Source organism: Gopherus evgoodei, chromosome 1 (genome assembly GCF_007399415.2).
Source record: "Gopherus evgoodei ecotype Sinaloan lineage chromosome 1, rGopEvg1_v1.p, whole genome shotgun sequence".
Classification (NCBI taxonomy): Eukaryota; Metazoa; Chordata; order Testudines; family Testudinidae; genus Gopherus; species Gopherus evgoodei.
Genome location: NC_044322.1, coordinates 240,975,104 through 240,991,064, shown reverse-complemented (window position 1 = coordinate 240,991,064; position 15,961 = coordinate 240,975,104). Strand labels below are relative to the sequence as shown.

Below are 15,961 nucleotides of genomic sequence, written 5' to 3'. Positions count from 1 at the left end.
CCTCTCTCTCTCGTATAACGGGACTCTCTCTAGAGAAAGAATATATGAAGTCTTAACTGGCCACCGTCTATAATGAGTGGATCCAAACATCCCCAGACCTTGGCAGGAGGTCAGAATCGATAGTTTCCAAGCAGGGTGAATGAAAAACCTAACACTGACAAACCACAGAGCATGCAGCTGAGCATCGCTTGGTTTATAGCTCTTCCTGCCCTGTTATTGCTCATGGGAAATAGCACGCTTTCCTCCTCCTCCCTTCCTCCTGGTTCCTAGCCTGAGCTGCTGCTGCTGCAGACGGCGGACTCCCAGAGGGAGGGCAGAGGGCGCATCCCTGAGTTTCACACCCCCGTGCTGGGGGTTGGCATGAGAGTGTCTCTTTTTAGGGGTTCTCCTTCAGGCCAGGTTTTAAATCCTCTCATGGAAGAGGCTATTACAGACACAGACACAGACACACACACAGAGTGCGCGGCAGTCAGACACTTCCAAGCCCCGCCCAGGCGGAGAAGTCTCCCTCCCTGCGGGGCGTCCCGGCACTAGGTGGGCAGCCCCTCGGGATGCGGCCCGGGGCTGGGGGGGACGGGGCTGCTGCTGTGCTTGGCGGCGGCGGCGGCTGCTTTAAGAGCTCCCACAATGCCGCGCTGGTGTCCCGGTTCCGTTACACTCTCGCTCCCGGCCAGGAGCAGGCGGGAGGCAGCAGCCGCCGCCGCGGTGCGGCCACGGGAAGCAGAGCGCGGCGCAGACTGGGCTGCGGTGCGAGGCAGCGGCTCGGCCTGAGTCTCCCCCGGCCGCGCGCGCACATACAGACACACAGAGGGGCAGGGGGCGGAGCTGGGTGCCCGGGCCCCAGCAACGCAGGGATAGGGGAGGCGGCAGCAGCCCAGCCCCACACTCTGCAGTGGCGCCTGAACTGCCCCGTCTCTCCCGCTCCAGCCCCCTGCAGGCTGCGCTTGGCAGCGAGGCGCTCGGGATCCCCCGCCCCCTTCCCGGGCTATTTGGCCGCCGAGGAGGAGCCGGCTGCCCGCACTGGGGTTTGCTGCCTGGCCGGAGGAGCCGGTGCGGGGAAGTGCCGGCTCGCTAGAGCCCAGAGGACGCGGCCGCCTGCAGGATCCCCCGGCCCGCGCTCGCAGCCGCCGCCGCCGCGAGGCTTTGCCGTGGCAGAGCTGTAAGTGCAAACTTCGGAGTGTTTTTTTCCGGGAGAGCCCCCCGCTCCTGCGGCCGCTCTCGGACTCTCGCTTCACGCGGCTCTTCCTCTCCTGCCAGGAGCCCTCTCGCTCCCCTTTTCTTTGGCAGTTTTCCCCTCCGTGTTTTCCTGCCTCCTCTCGCTTTCTGTTGCATTTCTCCCCCTTTTCCGCTCTCCTCCCTCTTCTGCGTTTTTTCACTTCCCTTCGTATTTCTTCTTGCTTTTTTTGGCAGTTTTTCTTGCTCTCCCTTTCTTTCGGACCTCTCCCCCCTTGGGTTTCCTCTCTTTTTCTTTTTTGCATTTTCCGTCTCCCTTTCCCCATCTTGCCATCCCCAACTTTCCTCTCCTCTTTGCAGTTCTACCTTCAGCCCTTACTCTTTTCTGCTTCCGTTTGCATTTTCCTCTCTCCCTGGTTTTCACCTACCCGTCTCTCTTCCTTCCTTGTAAGTTTCCTCTCCCCTTCTATTTCACCTTTTCCTGCTTCCTTACAATGTTGTCCCCTCCCCCGTCCCCCTTGTATCTTCTGTCTTGTATAGCAGCTGCGTACAAGTCTTAAAAAGTACAAGGTAATTTTCTGTGTCCTTGAGAAGAGAGGTTAGAGGCCACTTTTGCCGAGCAGAGGAATCTCAGGCTCCTTTTTACTTATTTTCTTTCTTTCTTTTCTTTCCTTGAATGGAAATTAGGAAGATTTCTTTTTCGCAACGTGTACTGTTTTGTTTTGTTTTTCCTGTCCAGGCAGTGACGATTTATTTGAGGATTAATCTTTCTTATTCCTCTCCCCTGCCCCCACTCTCTGCTAGTAGAGGGGGGGAAAAGATTACAAGTAAATCTGTTTTGCCGGCAGGGAGTGGATCAGATTTTAAGAAGAGTGTGAGGAAAGCTTGAGTGAATCATGTACAATAACAAGGCTTGGAACTTTAAGGGGTAAGGAGGCGGATTTTGATCCTTGGTTTATGCAGTAGTGAAGATTATTGTAAAGATCTGTGGCTATTGGTGATTTCTTGATATGGAATACATTTTTTTTCAAGTTTTTGAGTCATATATTCCTGTGTGCTAACTCCTTTTGCGTCTCAATCAAATGTCATTTTGATGTGACCAACAGAGCCACACATTAAATTGCAGGTCAGTATTATCCTTAGATTTGATCAGTGTTGTAAATATGAAGGAGATAGAGGGTACACGTTTGGCATGCTCTGTGGAATAACACCTGTCACATCTTGCATTTGGACCCTTGCAAAGATATCAACGCTTGACATAATAACAAAAATCACCAGATGCTAATTACATCCATGACAAAGTGTACTGTACTGTGGGTTATGAAGTCTGGCTTGTGCTTTACCATATTCTGCACCATCCATAGGCAGCACCTAGTTTAAATATGTCCTCAACTGTAAAGAGAAAGTAAACCAATTATCTATTGATTTCTATGAAGATACCTGGTTAGAGATTTTTTTTTTTTAAGGTCTGTTGTGTGGCTAACATGGAGAACACTAACCTGATGGTCTGATTTATATTATTTTAGAAAAAAATGTGTATAATTCATGAATAAAATGCTAACTATTTTACCTAGAATTGAACCAGTCAGTTTTAATCTTGGTTATATTGCATTAACCCACTGTATATATTTTAAGAAAATGTCATTACAGATTGATTTGTTGCCTCTCTTCTCATTTTTTGTGGGGGAAAGGGGTAGGGGAGTGGGTCAATATTTTCAGCAAATACATTTTGTTTAGTTTTTAAAATTTTATTATAAAATAGGTAAGACTTGACATTTTAGAAAATTACGAAGCCATAAAAAAGCGATCCTTTCAATGAAAGACAGCACAATGATTCTGTCCTTGGGGAACAGAAATTAGATCTCATTTGCAGAGTTGTTCTGAAAGACATACTACTGAATAACAAAAATAATTTGTGTAATGCAGTTTATACAGCTAGACAAGAACCTGTAAATCCACTTCCTCCATTCTTCCCTCGCTCCCCCGAAAGAGAGAAAATCCCCATTGAAGCTGACCCTGCTTATTTAAACTAGTCAGCTAATAAAAAGATGATTCTTTGGCATGTAGGAGACAAAAAGGAAAAACTCTGAATGGGTTCACAGAAGACAGATCGGGAACATAGCAAATGCTGTTGGCAACAAGTTTGTGAATCTTTTTAAACTATATATTGGACTCCGTTCATTGGTGGTGTCTCCAGAAGTCTGAAAGAGCATGGATTCTGTTTCTACTTCTGCCTTGAATGGCAGTGGGAGCTTTACATTGACCATACCCATCTGGTCTACCCACCTGTACCTGAGATGGTGTTGAGCTTTCCATTCATGTCTGTACATTACTCTAAAATCATTTTGTTGAAAGCGACTGCGTGCAAATTTGTTAGTATATTTGCTTGAAAATGACAGTGCCTTAGAATACTAGTCGAGGAACCGTATTTGTTAGAATATTCCATATGTGTTCATGTACTATATTGTTTTTTTTTTATAAAGCTGCAAAGTAGAAAAATTCCTGATGCACACAGTTTACTTTATGGTTTGCAAGTAATATGCAGTACATGAGCTGATGGGATTTTAGTGTTGGCTTGAGACACTTGGAGACAGAAGTTCTTTTTATCCACAGAGCAGGCATGGCTTTGCCATATCAGTGCATACTTACTTATAATACCCCATCTATATCTCAAACCTGACCTGAAGGAATAGTTCTAGTCTTATTTCTTAGCTTTTTTTCAGACACTGCAGAAAGGAGACTTATTAGTCCAAATTGCAGTGTGGAGAAATGTCAGCTAGGAACTAGATTGTGGCCATCAACTCTGATGCATACAATTTCTGATCTTATTGAGTCATGTCACAAAAATCATGAGATTGGCTTGAAAATCATGACATTTAAAGAAATTAATACATTTGGGGTTCTTTGTTTTGCCTTCTGGTTTCTGAGCTTTCAGGGTGCACTGAAGATAGCAGGTTGTAATATCAAATGTTTGCTTTTCTGCAAGGTTTAGGATCAGTCATCATATAGATTCTGATGATGTAGTGATTGGAGAACTAGTTACAGGAGGAAGACTTTGCAGAATCAGATCACAATATTGTATGTATGGAACACCTTTAGACTTCTAGTCATCCCTACAGCTAAAGATGACAGTGCATTCATCTCATGCTATCGGAACCCCAAATTCTACCTGGACAGTTAGACCAAAGTGTTCAAACTGAGACACCAAAATAAGTGGCCTGACTTTCATTCAGAGGTCTAACTTTGAGTATCCATAACTGAAAATTTTGTCCATAACTAACTCAGAACTATTTCCAGTTGGTGAAAGGAAATTGACATTATTGTCTCCTTTTTTATATTAAGAGGAGTTTGCCTAAATCTTTTGTGCATTGGCGGAATATATGGTTCTTTCTACAGGCCTGTGTCAAGTTGTGTGATAGCCCTGTGATACTCTTGGCTTTTAGATGTTGGGATGAGAGCACAGAATTTGCTTTAGATGGGACAGGAAAATGGGATTATCTACATTCCCTGAAGTGAATATTCAGTGACTCTCCCACAGTAATTACAGCTCCATCAGTCTGTAGTGCTTCATTCATATCATTGTAAGTTTTCAGTTTTATGTTGCCACAGATAAGTGAAGACTTCATTTGGAATTTGCCTGTGAGGACTTAAGCAGCAGTTCAATAGGAAACACTTCTGTACACTTTAAGGAGAAAATGGATAGTTGCATTTCATATGCATAATGCATTACTGTAATCAAGTCACCTTTTAATTTAGCTTGTCTTGTTTACTCTAATATTGTGTTTGAAAAAGGGATTATTCCCAACAAAAGAAATCTCAATTCTTCCTACAGTCCAGGATTATTGAACAAAATATTTTGCTGTGCAGTATTGTTGTTGCATTCAATGTTGTATGATAACACATGTTATTCAGCTGTTGTTGATTCCTCAGTGGCATAGACTTCAAAGGAAGGCAGTGAAAGAGAGCCATGGCAAGAGAAAAGAGAGATTAGTTTCAGTGGTCTGTACCATCCAGCTGTTCAAGTACTTTACAGAACTATCGGAGACTGTGCAGGCATCCAGTTAGGGCTGACAAGCAATTACATCTGGAAATGGAACCTACTTTGGAGGACCACCTAGAGGGAAGCTAGCATTTAAACATTCCATATTTTGTCAGTGCTAAGATCTTCAAAATCTCTTTTCAGTAAGGAAGGATGAGGCTCTTTGTCAAGGATGTCTTTTGATATAATATTGACTTTACGTAGTTCCTGGTGGTATTGTGCTCTATTTTATTTATGTAAATAATTTTTTCTTTACTTTACGTGGCATTATTAGAATGAGAAGAGAAGAAGGAAAAAAAACAGGCCATGTAGGGATGCCCTTTCCTTTCATAATTTAAAAGATTGATTATACATATATTTTGCTAATACTATAATTTTATTTATATATTATTATTATTGGCTAAGTATCCCAAATGCTTACCAAAAAATCATATGGATTTAAAAATCAAACAATATTAATGAAAATCCTCATAAAACCAACACATTCTGCCAAAGACCTTGTGAAACAAAAAGTCCTTTAAACCTTAATAATCACAGCTAATTCTTTTATCGTCCTCCAGTTTGAGCATGGAGGATGTGTTTCTTCTTTGTGTTTGTTTTTCTCTGTTGAATTGTATAAGCTGCATATTTATCAAGTATATTTTCTCTATCAATTTGGCTGTCTGTATATTGCAGTGCTGCTAAGCCCAAGATTTTATCTTGAGTTTTGTGATTTTTATTTGGTGTTTTACTTAAATTCCCCGTTCCCGGAGTCAGCTGATTATGTAAGCTAATATCTTTTATCAGATCAACTTCTGTTGGTGAGAGTGTCCTGCGACCAACGTGGCTACAACTACACTTCATCATTTTTGAATATTTGGGGTCCGCAACATTGATATAGTAACCTATTCGCATTACTTATTTGTCTGTAGAGGGTCCAGTCTCCTGCTCTTAGTGCTAGTGGGAATCGTGTGCACATTGATGGAAGAACAGACTCAGTAAAAAAGGTACTTAGATTCCCAAGACTTTTATGATACTTTTTATATGAAGATGAAATTCCAAAATAAACTCCATACCATGCAGGTAACTCTGAATGTTATTGGCCTTTGCCTTTATATTTGTTGACTTCCTGATTTAGAATTTTCATGTGACTTTTATCCATTCAGTGGGTGGTTCCTTCTTTCAGGTGTCTGCTGTAGTGAAGTTCTCTCTAGTATTTTAAGATAGTGGGATTTCACATTTGCTTCAGAATTTTGATTATATATTTATTTCCCTGTTGCGCTGTTGAGTGAATGTAGATGTACAGACACTATTCTTTTCTGCCTGAATTTTCTTTGCCTTTGCCTCTAGGTTCAAATTGGTAGTCTGAATTCATTTAATAGGGCAAATGTATCGTTCTGATAGTTGTACCACAGATAACCTTGTGTATTATTAGCCCTTTCACTGCAACAATACTTAACGTGTGATGTTTCTAACAGACACCTTTATCATGACTCTGGACCATCCAGTTCTGAAGTAGCTGGGGCAGTTTCAGTGCTTTCTTTCACATTTGGAAGTTTAAAGTACTGCTTTGCTTCAACTGAATTGAAAGGAAATTAGAGAATAATATCTTCTGGTCATTAGACTTTTAAATCACTTAACAGTGTTTCAGACTTCTGTTTTTAAAGGGGATTTAGGATCTTGCCAGAAACTATTTTTTTCCTTTTAAATTGTGGCTTTAAAATTAAATTCAGCTGTTCCATAAAGCTGTGGGAGTTGAGAGGCAGGGGAAACTTCCACTTAAAAAAAAAAAAAAAAGGGTAGTGTGGTTTATAGGATAGAGCACTGGATTGGGACATAGGGCACTTAGGTTCTGTTCCCAGTGCTGCCACTGGATTACTGCATGACTGAGAGCAAGTCGTTTCACATTCTTGTACTTCAGTTTCCCCATATGTAAGATGCAGATAATGATGCCAATATTTTGTAAACTACTTTGAGATCTGATGAAAAGCACTATATAAGAGGTAGGTATTAATCCTTTGTTCCAAATAATGAGTAGATTTTTCTGGACATTTCAATGGTGGTAGTGTTTTGTTAAGATTGAACATTTAAAAAATAACACCCGTAGAAAAACACCTAACAATAATTAGGCTTACAGTAACTACCCAGCAGCATTAATACTTATGTACAGAAAATTTAACCATGCCAACCAGCAGCATTAAACAATTAGAGTTAACAATTTACCTTAGCTAGCAGGCAACAAAAATGGAAAAACTCTAGAAAAACTTCACACTCCCAAATCATACCCAGTTACATACCCTCATACAGAACACAAAGGAGGTTTTGGAGTGAGAAGCAATGTGATTCATCACTCTAGGCTTAAGCAGAGGATACAAGCAAACCATCACTGTGGTTCCTTTGGACTCAAAATGCAGGCGGAAGAAATAATGAAAAGGCAAAAAAACGGAAAGTAAGTTATCCAGTGTGTACATGTCACAATATTTCTGGGGACGAAAGGTGGGAAAGAGGCCAGAGTTAATTGTTTTTTTAAAAGTAGCTAGCAATCTAGATAGGAGTTGTTTAAATGTACTATTAGTTAATATTGCTAGCCATACAAACTTAACACTAATATCTATAGCGAGCAATATTAATTAATACTAGTACCTGAAGTTAGTTAACATTCAAATAGAAACGTATGGCAGAAAAAGTGTATTGCCAATCAGAAAGTGACTTTTTTTTAAACACCTTACTCATCAGTGTTGCTCCCTATGTCTGTCATATCTGCTTTTGTTGGGCCTACTCCAAGTCCTGTTGAAGTCAATGGAAGACTTTTCATTGATTTCATTGGGCATCAGATCAGGCCTTTACTAAGTAAAGTGCATCTGTGATGTAGATTGGACACCCTGTGCAGGCCATGTGTTTCAAACAATACTGATGAGCAAAGAAACTAATGGAGGACAGCAGCTGAGTGTTGTGCAGAGCTTCCACCTCACTGTTGGATTGGAGAGAGGCGATCTGATTTTGTGGTGAAACCCTTTGCTAGAAACATTTTTCAAACTCCAGAACTGTAGGCAAACCAAGGATGAATTAGCAATAGTCTATAGAATAGTCTGACTGGAAATTACTGTGTATTTTACAATTATTTCTGGCATCTTTCATTCCAATAACTAATAAGATAGCAGCAAACTGTTTAACTCTGCCCCACAAAATTAACTTTCATTTTGGCTTTAGACTGTAAGTGACAGAATACATTAAACCTAGTTGTGCTTTGCTTCTCCAAAAAAAGAACTGTGGGGCAAATTATAAAATAGGTAAATATTTGCACCCTTATTGTAGTGCCATGTTCTGATGCACTTGGTAGCCTTGAAAGAGTAGCAAGCTGTTTTTCATTTACTTGCTCTCTCTGCCTAAGATAGCAAGCAAAAACTACATGCTGAAATTCATTAGAGCAGTGGTTCTCAAACTGTGGGTTGGGATCCCAAAGTGAGTTACGACCACCTTTGAATGAGGTTGCCAGGACTGGCTTAGACTTGCTGAGGTCCAGGGCCGAAGCCCAAGCCCCACTGCCCAGGGCTGAAGCCAAAGCTGGAGGGCATCAGGGCTCAGGTTGCAGACCCCCTGCCTGGGGCTGAAGACTTTACGTTTCAGCTTTGGCCCCCCTGCCCAGAGTGGGGGGATGCAGGCTTTGGCCCCCTTACCTAGGGCAGTGGGGCTTTGCTGGGGTGAGGCTTTGGCCCTTCTCCTAGGGTCATAAAGTAATTTCTGTTGTCAGAAGGGGTTGCAGTGCAATGAAGTTTGAGAACTCCTGGATTAGATCATAGTTTCAAAGGCTGGTGTACGGTAAAATAGTTTTGTGAAGTTGGTCAGTGTGACGCAACCTCAGGAATCTTGCCACAGAACTTGGACTGTAGTACCACAGGACTCCAGTGGTCCTTGATCTTATAGGAAGGTGAAGAACTTTTGATTCCAAATACCAATTGTCATCATGCTGTACTAGGGATTGGCCAAGCAGCGTAAGGAAGAGACCTATTTTTATACCTCTTGAACTGAAATAAAAAAAACCCTTTTATATTCGGAAATATCCAAGTGGCATTTTTTTCACATCTGATTTTTTTTGGCTGAGACTAGAAGTTCCAAAATACCACAAGAACTACATTCATTGTAGTATTTCAGTTGGGAGAACATGCGTATGGTATCTTATGAGAGATTTCCAGCTCAGTCTTGTAGATGTAAATTGGCAAGAGGTTTTGCGTGCTTATCTGATCCCTTTCAGGTTAGCAATTGTATTCTCCCTGTCAAACTGCTGACCTCAATATCTGAGCATCTTCAGTTGTCACTATTACTGTTTGTATTACAGTAGCACCTAGAGGCCCAAGGTCACACAGCAGGTTGTAGCAGAGTCAGAAATAGAATCTCCCAGATAAGTGCCCCATTCATTGTACCACGCTTTCTTTATCCATTGTAAATCTCCTCTCCCACGTATCCTCCAGGTCTCTGTTATGCAATTACTTATTTACTGTATAGTCTGCCTTTTATAATGTATGCTGAATCTCCTTAACCCCTTCACTGTTGATTCTACATAGCACCTGCTATTGTTCTGTTAACACTTTTTAAATTAGTGCACGGTTGGTGTGCTCAGTGCATTCAGCAGCACAGTCAATCCTTTCTGCTCTGGTGTATCCTGAACTTTTTGCAATTTCTTTTACTAGGAGATGTACATAATATATATGGATAATCTCTTGAGCACCTCTTTCGTCATGGTCCTCTCTTCCTCCGGTATATGTTCTCTCTTCTTCTGAGGAGGAGATTTGTTTGTTTCTAGCAGGTCTTTCCATCCTCCTTTGAAAAAACTAAAGCAAAGAACATTTTAGCAATTTTTTCTCTTAGGTCCTTCACTGACTTTGTGTACTTGATAAAATTGTTTTTCATTTTTCTGCGGTTTTCCTTTAATTTTCAACCTTTGTTTATTTTTCAAATGATTTCTTGTAAGTGTTAACTCACTCCGTTTTACAACTACATACATGGTATTGTACCTCTTTGCCTTGAATTATTTTTAATTTAATACAGAAATTACTATGGTGTGTAAATATTTTCCATATATATTACTTTACATGCCACACAATAATATTGATCAATAAGGATGGGTAAGAAACAGCATACATTTCCACTTTCATCTCCCCCAAATTAACCCTAGATCTTGAGAATTAACCCCATATCAGAGTGAAGAGCATTTTAATTGAAGCTATTTTGCAACCTCAGTTGTAAGACATGCTAATAAAAACAGATGAAAACTACATATCATAGGGTGACAAATGCAGAAGAAAATGGATTGGATGTGGTGGATTTCAGTATAGGGGAAAATAAAATAGCAAATGAGACTCATGGTATCTGGCAAAAAGTTATGACAGATTATTCATATCAAAATCATTGTTGCATAAATAGAAAGGGAATGTGGAGAAAAGAACCACTAAGCGCCAGGAATAAAAAATAAAATAAAAATAAACTAACATCAAAATTCAAATGCCAACATCTCCTCAGATAAAACATGAACCACTAAGCGCCAGGAATAAAAAATAAAATAAAAATAAACTAACATCAAAATTCAAATGCCAACATCTCCTCAGATAAAACGTGAACTACTCTAAGTATAAATGTACACGTTTGGTTTAAGAACTCTCTAAGGAATTCTTCCCACTTACTGGATATTAATTACTGAACCTCAACTCTCACAAAAAAATCAAGCATTCTGCGTGGAAAATAATCCTGAAAACTACTCTTAGAAAACTTTATATTTTAGCTAAGCACTTTCCTATGTATTTTATTTACAGCTATGAACAACGGAAAAATAAGAATCAGTTTCATCAGCTCTTATTTGTCCCCATGACTTGGAATGCCTGTGAGTCCTAAGCTACAATAAGAGATTGATAAGGACCTTATTTATACCAAAAAAGTGGCATTGTGTGACTATATGGTTCATAAGACTGGGAATGGAAGAAGCTATTAAGTTGTTCACCTCTAGATCACTAGTTCATATGTTACCTAGGTCAATATAATGACCAAACCTTGTTACCATTTGATTGCTGTCCTGCAATCAATGTCAAATGAGTTGGTCTCGTTCAAGTTTATAGATTACAAAAATTGCCACAATTGTTTCATATTGATTCTTATATTGGTAGTCTCAGAAGAGAGGCATGGAAAATGAAATATACTTTCTCATGCTGAAAAACTGAGCATCAGACTTGATTTATGGAGAAGTAACAAATATTCTCCATTTAATAATCTTCATGTTACTGAGCAATGTACCTGCTCCCAGATCTGTCTACCAGGCATGTGATGCTATTGTATCTCAATCGGCTTCAGCGTGAGACAGTGTGTATGGACAGTTTCCATTGGTTTGAACACTCGTGATTCTTGGGACAACAGGTTTATTGGGTTAACATGACTTGAAATCTTGGACCTGCGTCTTGAACCTATAGAAGCTAACTACATTTTTTTCCAGCAACTGACATTTTTCATGAAAGATCGAAAAGACGTCTTTGCTATGTCCGAATAACAATGAGAAGTTTTGCCCTTTCACTGAATTACAAATCTCTCTACGCGAGTAAGATTAAACCCAGGGTTGTGAGTTCAATCCTTGAGGGGGCCACTTACAGATCTGGGGCAAAAATTGGTCCTGCTAGTGAAGGCAGGGGGCTGGACTCGATGACCTTTCAAGGTCCCTTCCAGTTCTAGGAGATTGGTATATCTCCAATTATATATATATAAATCATCATAGACTTTAATTGAACTGATTACATGCTTAAGGTTCAACACGTGAAAGTGTTTGCAGGATCATCCGTCTCAAACACATGGCTTCTGAGTTGCTTGAGAACTGCTCTTTCAGCCTATCAGAGAGACAAGGTGTGTGAGGTGATTTTTTTTATTGGACCAACTTCTGGTGGTGAGAGACAAATTTTCATGCTTACAGAGGTCTTCTTCAGCTCTGTGTAAGCTTGATAGCTAGTCTCTCTCACCAACAGAAATTGGTCCGATGAAACAGAGAGACAAGCTGGGTGATGTAATATAATATCCTGGGACCAACATGGCTATAACGCTGCATACTTTCAGCCTGTTTGTCTAAATTGTTCCTCTTGTCTAATTGCTTGTCTCCACTTTTGTACTATCATAAAATATTTATTTTAATGTGTGAGTTGGGCAAAAGTGGATGACTAGATTTTGTGTGTGTGACGTTGGTATGAATATTTAAATATATGCATTCAAGAAATGTTTTCAACTCTTGATACACTCTTTAGATTTTCACCACTGAATGTGTCTGTAACAGACAATGTCATTAGAGAACAGAGTACCTTCTGACCAGTTGTTATCTGAGAGATTGTACAAGTATTTCAGATGTCCTGAACAACTTGTATTTTTGCTTTGGATGACACGATTTCAAATGAACCTCTCCATTATTTGTCAGCATAACCAGTGTAAGTGAAATAGCATACAATTATGTACTATTTTTTTTTTTTTTTTAGAAAGCAAATTTTTTTCTCTTGCTCATGTTCATATGAAGCCATACAGCAGAAACCTCCTTTTACCTGCAATGTGAATGCAAATAGAAGTATAACAAGAAGGGAGGTTTATTCTGTGATGGCCAGGATATCTCACTCTCACTTTTTCCCGTCTATTACGCCAGGAGGTTACTCCAGCTTTAAGGTGAAGGGGGTGGATAATGATGTCACAACTTGACAGCTGATAGGTTGTCTTCCCTTTTCCCCTATCATTAATTTGGATCTTGTTTCTTAAATAAATCAGAATACTGCATGTAACTCGGGCTCTGGTTGCGGGGCTAAAAATAGCATTGTAGACATTCAGGCTTGGGCTGGAGCCTGGACTTTGAGACCACCCCTCTTGTTGGGTTTCAAAGCCTGAGCCCAAATGTCTACACTGCTATTTATAACCAGTAGTGTGAGTCCTGCAAGCCTAATTCAGTTGACTTGAGCTTTGAGACTCACTGTTGTGGTTCTCTTTTTCTGCAGTGTAGTCCCACAGGACTTGCCAAGGCTAAAAGGAGCGTTTGTGAGACAGAACTGGGATCTGAAGCCTCATCTCTTGAGTCCTAGTGCAATGACTTAACCGCAAGGCTGCCTTTTCTTTCCTCATTCTCTGGTATAAAGTGTACAGTTGACCCAGTGTTTACTGACTGTAGACTGAAATGGTCTTTGCTGTTTACTGTTGCATGCTAAGTGTGTGTTAGAAGATGCAAACACCTAATGTTTAAACTGGGGCATAAGGAGAGTCTTTTCATTCTGTCTGTACAGTGGGGTCCTGGTCCATGACTGGTGCTCCATGCACTGCCACAATATAAATAATAATTAGCATTGTAGAGAAATCATGTAAATCGCATGTCCTCCCGCTTCCCAGCACTACTTTTGCAGATGACTATGGTCAGGTCAGCTGATGAATCTGTTAAATACTTTTCAACTGTTCAATGAAAGCAGAAGCATTAAATTACCGACACAAACTTCAAGGCATCTTGTGCTTGGATAAGGGGTGGAAATAAAATAACACTGAGCAAGGAGGGGATGTGCTCTGTATTCATAACAGTAACTATCTTCTTTTTAAATTGGCAGAACTTTGAGGAGAAATAAGTCAAGTACTTTCATGGGCTGTGGAAAGTACAATAAAACAAGCGGTGTGCCAGAGCACTGTGTGAGATCCCTGCCCAGGTAAACAAAACAAAGAACAATATTGAAACAGGTGATAAAACATGAGATATATGGCTTGTACTTGCAAAACAGCTTAATGATAATAGCAAAAGATAGCTGCCAAATTTCAGTCTCCCTCCCCCCAAAAAATTGTAGCACTTTTTTCACAGATCCTAAATAAATGTTAAAACCTTAATTTCCTGATCGTTAGTTGATTCCAGTTGTGTAACTACCACTTCTTTCTTCTCTCTTGATGTGTTTTGTAGTGCTCATCACTGCATTATTTGAGCACTGAGCCACAGTTTTATGTATACACGTTTATTGGTTTTGACTTTTGGTTAACTATGTTAGTCTACAGGACCAATCATTAACAAATGCACATTCAAGCCAAATGAGAGATCAAATCAGCAACATAAATTCTAGTAAGTGGTCTCTAATAAAGTAGAACTTTGCAAACATAAACATGGCTAACTTGTACTTCTGACTCTTACCAATATTTAATAGTAGAGTGCTGGTATGAGTTCACAAATTACTAAGATTGTTATTGTTTACAAAATATTTGACAGTAAATAAACTACAACTGTCAGTCTTGTGATTTGGTTGTTCTGTGACATAGCACATTTGAATTAGCACAGATGTGCTAATTTGCAGTCAGTGTCCGTACTATTAGTGCAAATTAAGGAGGCTGTACTTTTTATTACTGCATTGTTAGTGCACCTTGTTGATCCTAGGTGTTACAGTGGTGTTACTTTTACACAAACAGCATTTACCAATCATTGTAGTAGCTAGGCCACCAACTCCCTGTGCTGAAGCTTCTGCATTGTTTTTCCTGTGAGATGAAGTGCATTAAGAACTAGTAACCAAACCCTCAGTGTTATTTTGTATCGCATTTGACTCATGTATTGTGTGTGTATTACTATACTAAACTGAATTTGAGAATAATCTTGCAGAGTACAAGAATCCTGTTTTTATCATGAAAAGCTACTATCCATAGACCTCCTTTTTAAAACGAGAGGGTGAGTATTCCCACATTAGACTGACTTCTGTAAACTAGTTTTTAATAAAGAAAATCGGACTTTCATTAATTATTGAGGCACTGTTGTTAATCTTAACATTTGCACGTAAGACTCAATTGAACACCCAATAAGATCAACTGAAGTCTTTCCATTAATCGTAATGGAGTTAGACTGAGTCTTTAAAGCAGGGATTAAACCTCTTTATATATGAAATACAGCATACTGTGCCTAATCTTGTACAACTATTACTATTTGAATGCAAACTAAAATACTACTCCTGCAATAAATTCTGTGTAGGCATAGAAGTCTGCCCATACAGAGCTCATTGTGAGGCTGAGGGTATGTCTACACTACTTGCCGATCAGCGGGTAGTGAGCGATCCCTGCTCGCTCTGCCGTCGACTCTGGAACTCCACCGCACACGTGAGGCAGAAGCAGAGTTGACAAGGGAGCGGCAACAGTTGACTCACTGCTGTCCTCATGGCCAGGTAAAGCAAAAGACGGTTACTCACCTTTGTAACTGTTGTTCTTCGAGATGTGTTGCTCACATCCATTCCAGTTAGGTGTGCGCGCCGCGCGTGCACGTTCGTCGGAAACTTTTTACCCTAGCAACTCCAGTGGGCCGGCAGGTCGCCCCCTGGAGTGGCGCCGCCATGGCGCCCAATATATATCCCTGCCGGCCCGCCCGCTCCTCAGTTCCTTCTTGCCGGCTACTCCGACAGTGGGGAAGGAGGGCGGGTGTGGAATGGATGTGAGCAACACATCTCGAAGAACAACAGTTACAAAGGTGAGTAACCGTCTTTTCTTCTTCGAGTGATTGCTCACATCCATTCCAGTTAGGTGACTCCCAAGCCATACCTAGGCGGTGGGGTCGGAGTGAGAAGTCGCGGCACGGAGCACTGCAGTTCCGAAGGCCGCATCCTCTCTCGACTGCTGTACCAGGGCGTAGTGGGAAGCAAAGGTGTGGACCGATGACCAGGTCGCTGCCCGACAGATTTCCTGGATGGGCACACGGGCGAGGAAAGCTAGCGACGACGCCTGCGCCCTGGTAGAATGCGCAGTCACACGGCCCGTAGGGACATGGGC

General features: G+C 40.8%; 1 protein-coding gene across 3 annotated transcripts in view; it reads left to right on the top strand.

The window, feature by feature from the left end:
• Window positions 1-821: 821 nt before the first annotated feature.
• The window catches only part of RASSF8 (Ras association domain family member 8), a 150,512-nt gene continuing 135,372 nt past the window's right edge, over window positions 822-15,961 (top strand). The window contains exon 1 of one of the 3 annotated variants that reach the window (XM_030540991.1): window positions 822-1,159. The gene's annotated coding sequence lies outside the window, so the exon portion shown is untranslated. Of the gene's footprint in view, window positions 1,160-1,508; window positions 1,744-2,187; window positions 2,300-15,961 lie in introns of those variants that run through there. The other 2 variants (XM_030541000.1, XM_030541010.1) reach the window with 2 other exon arrangements.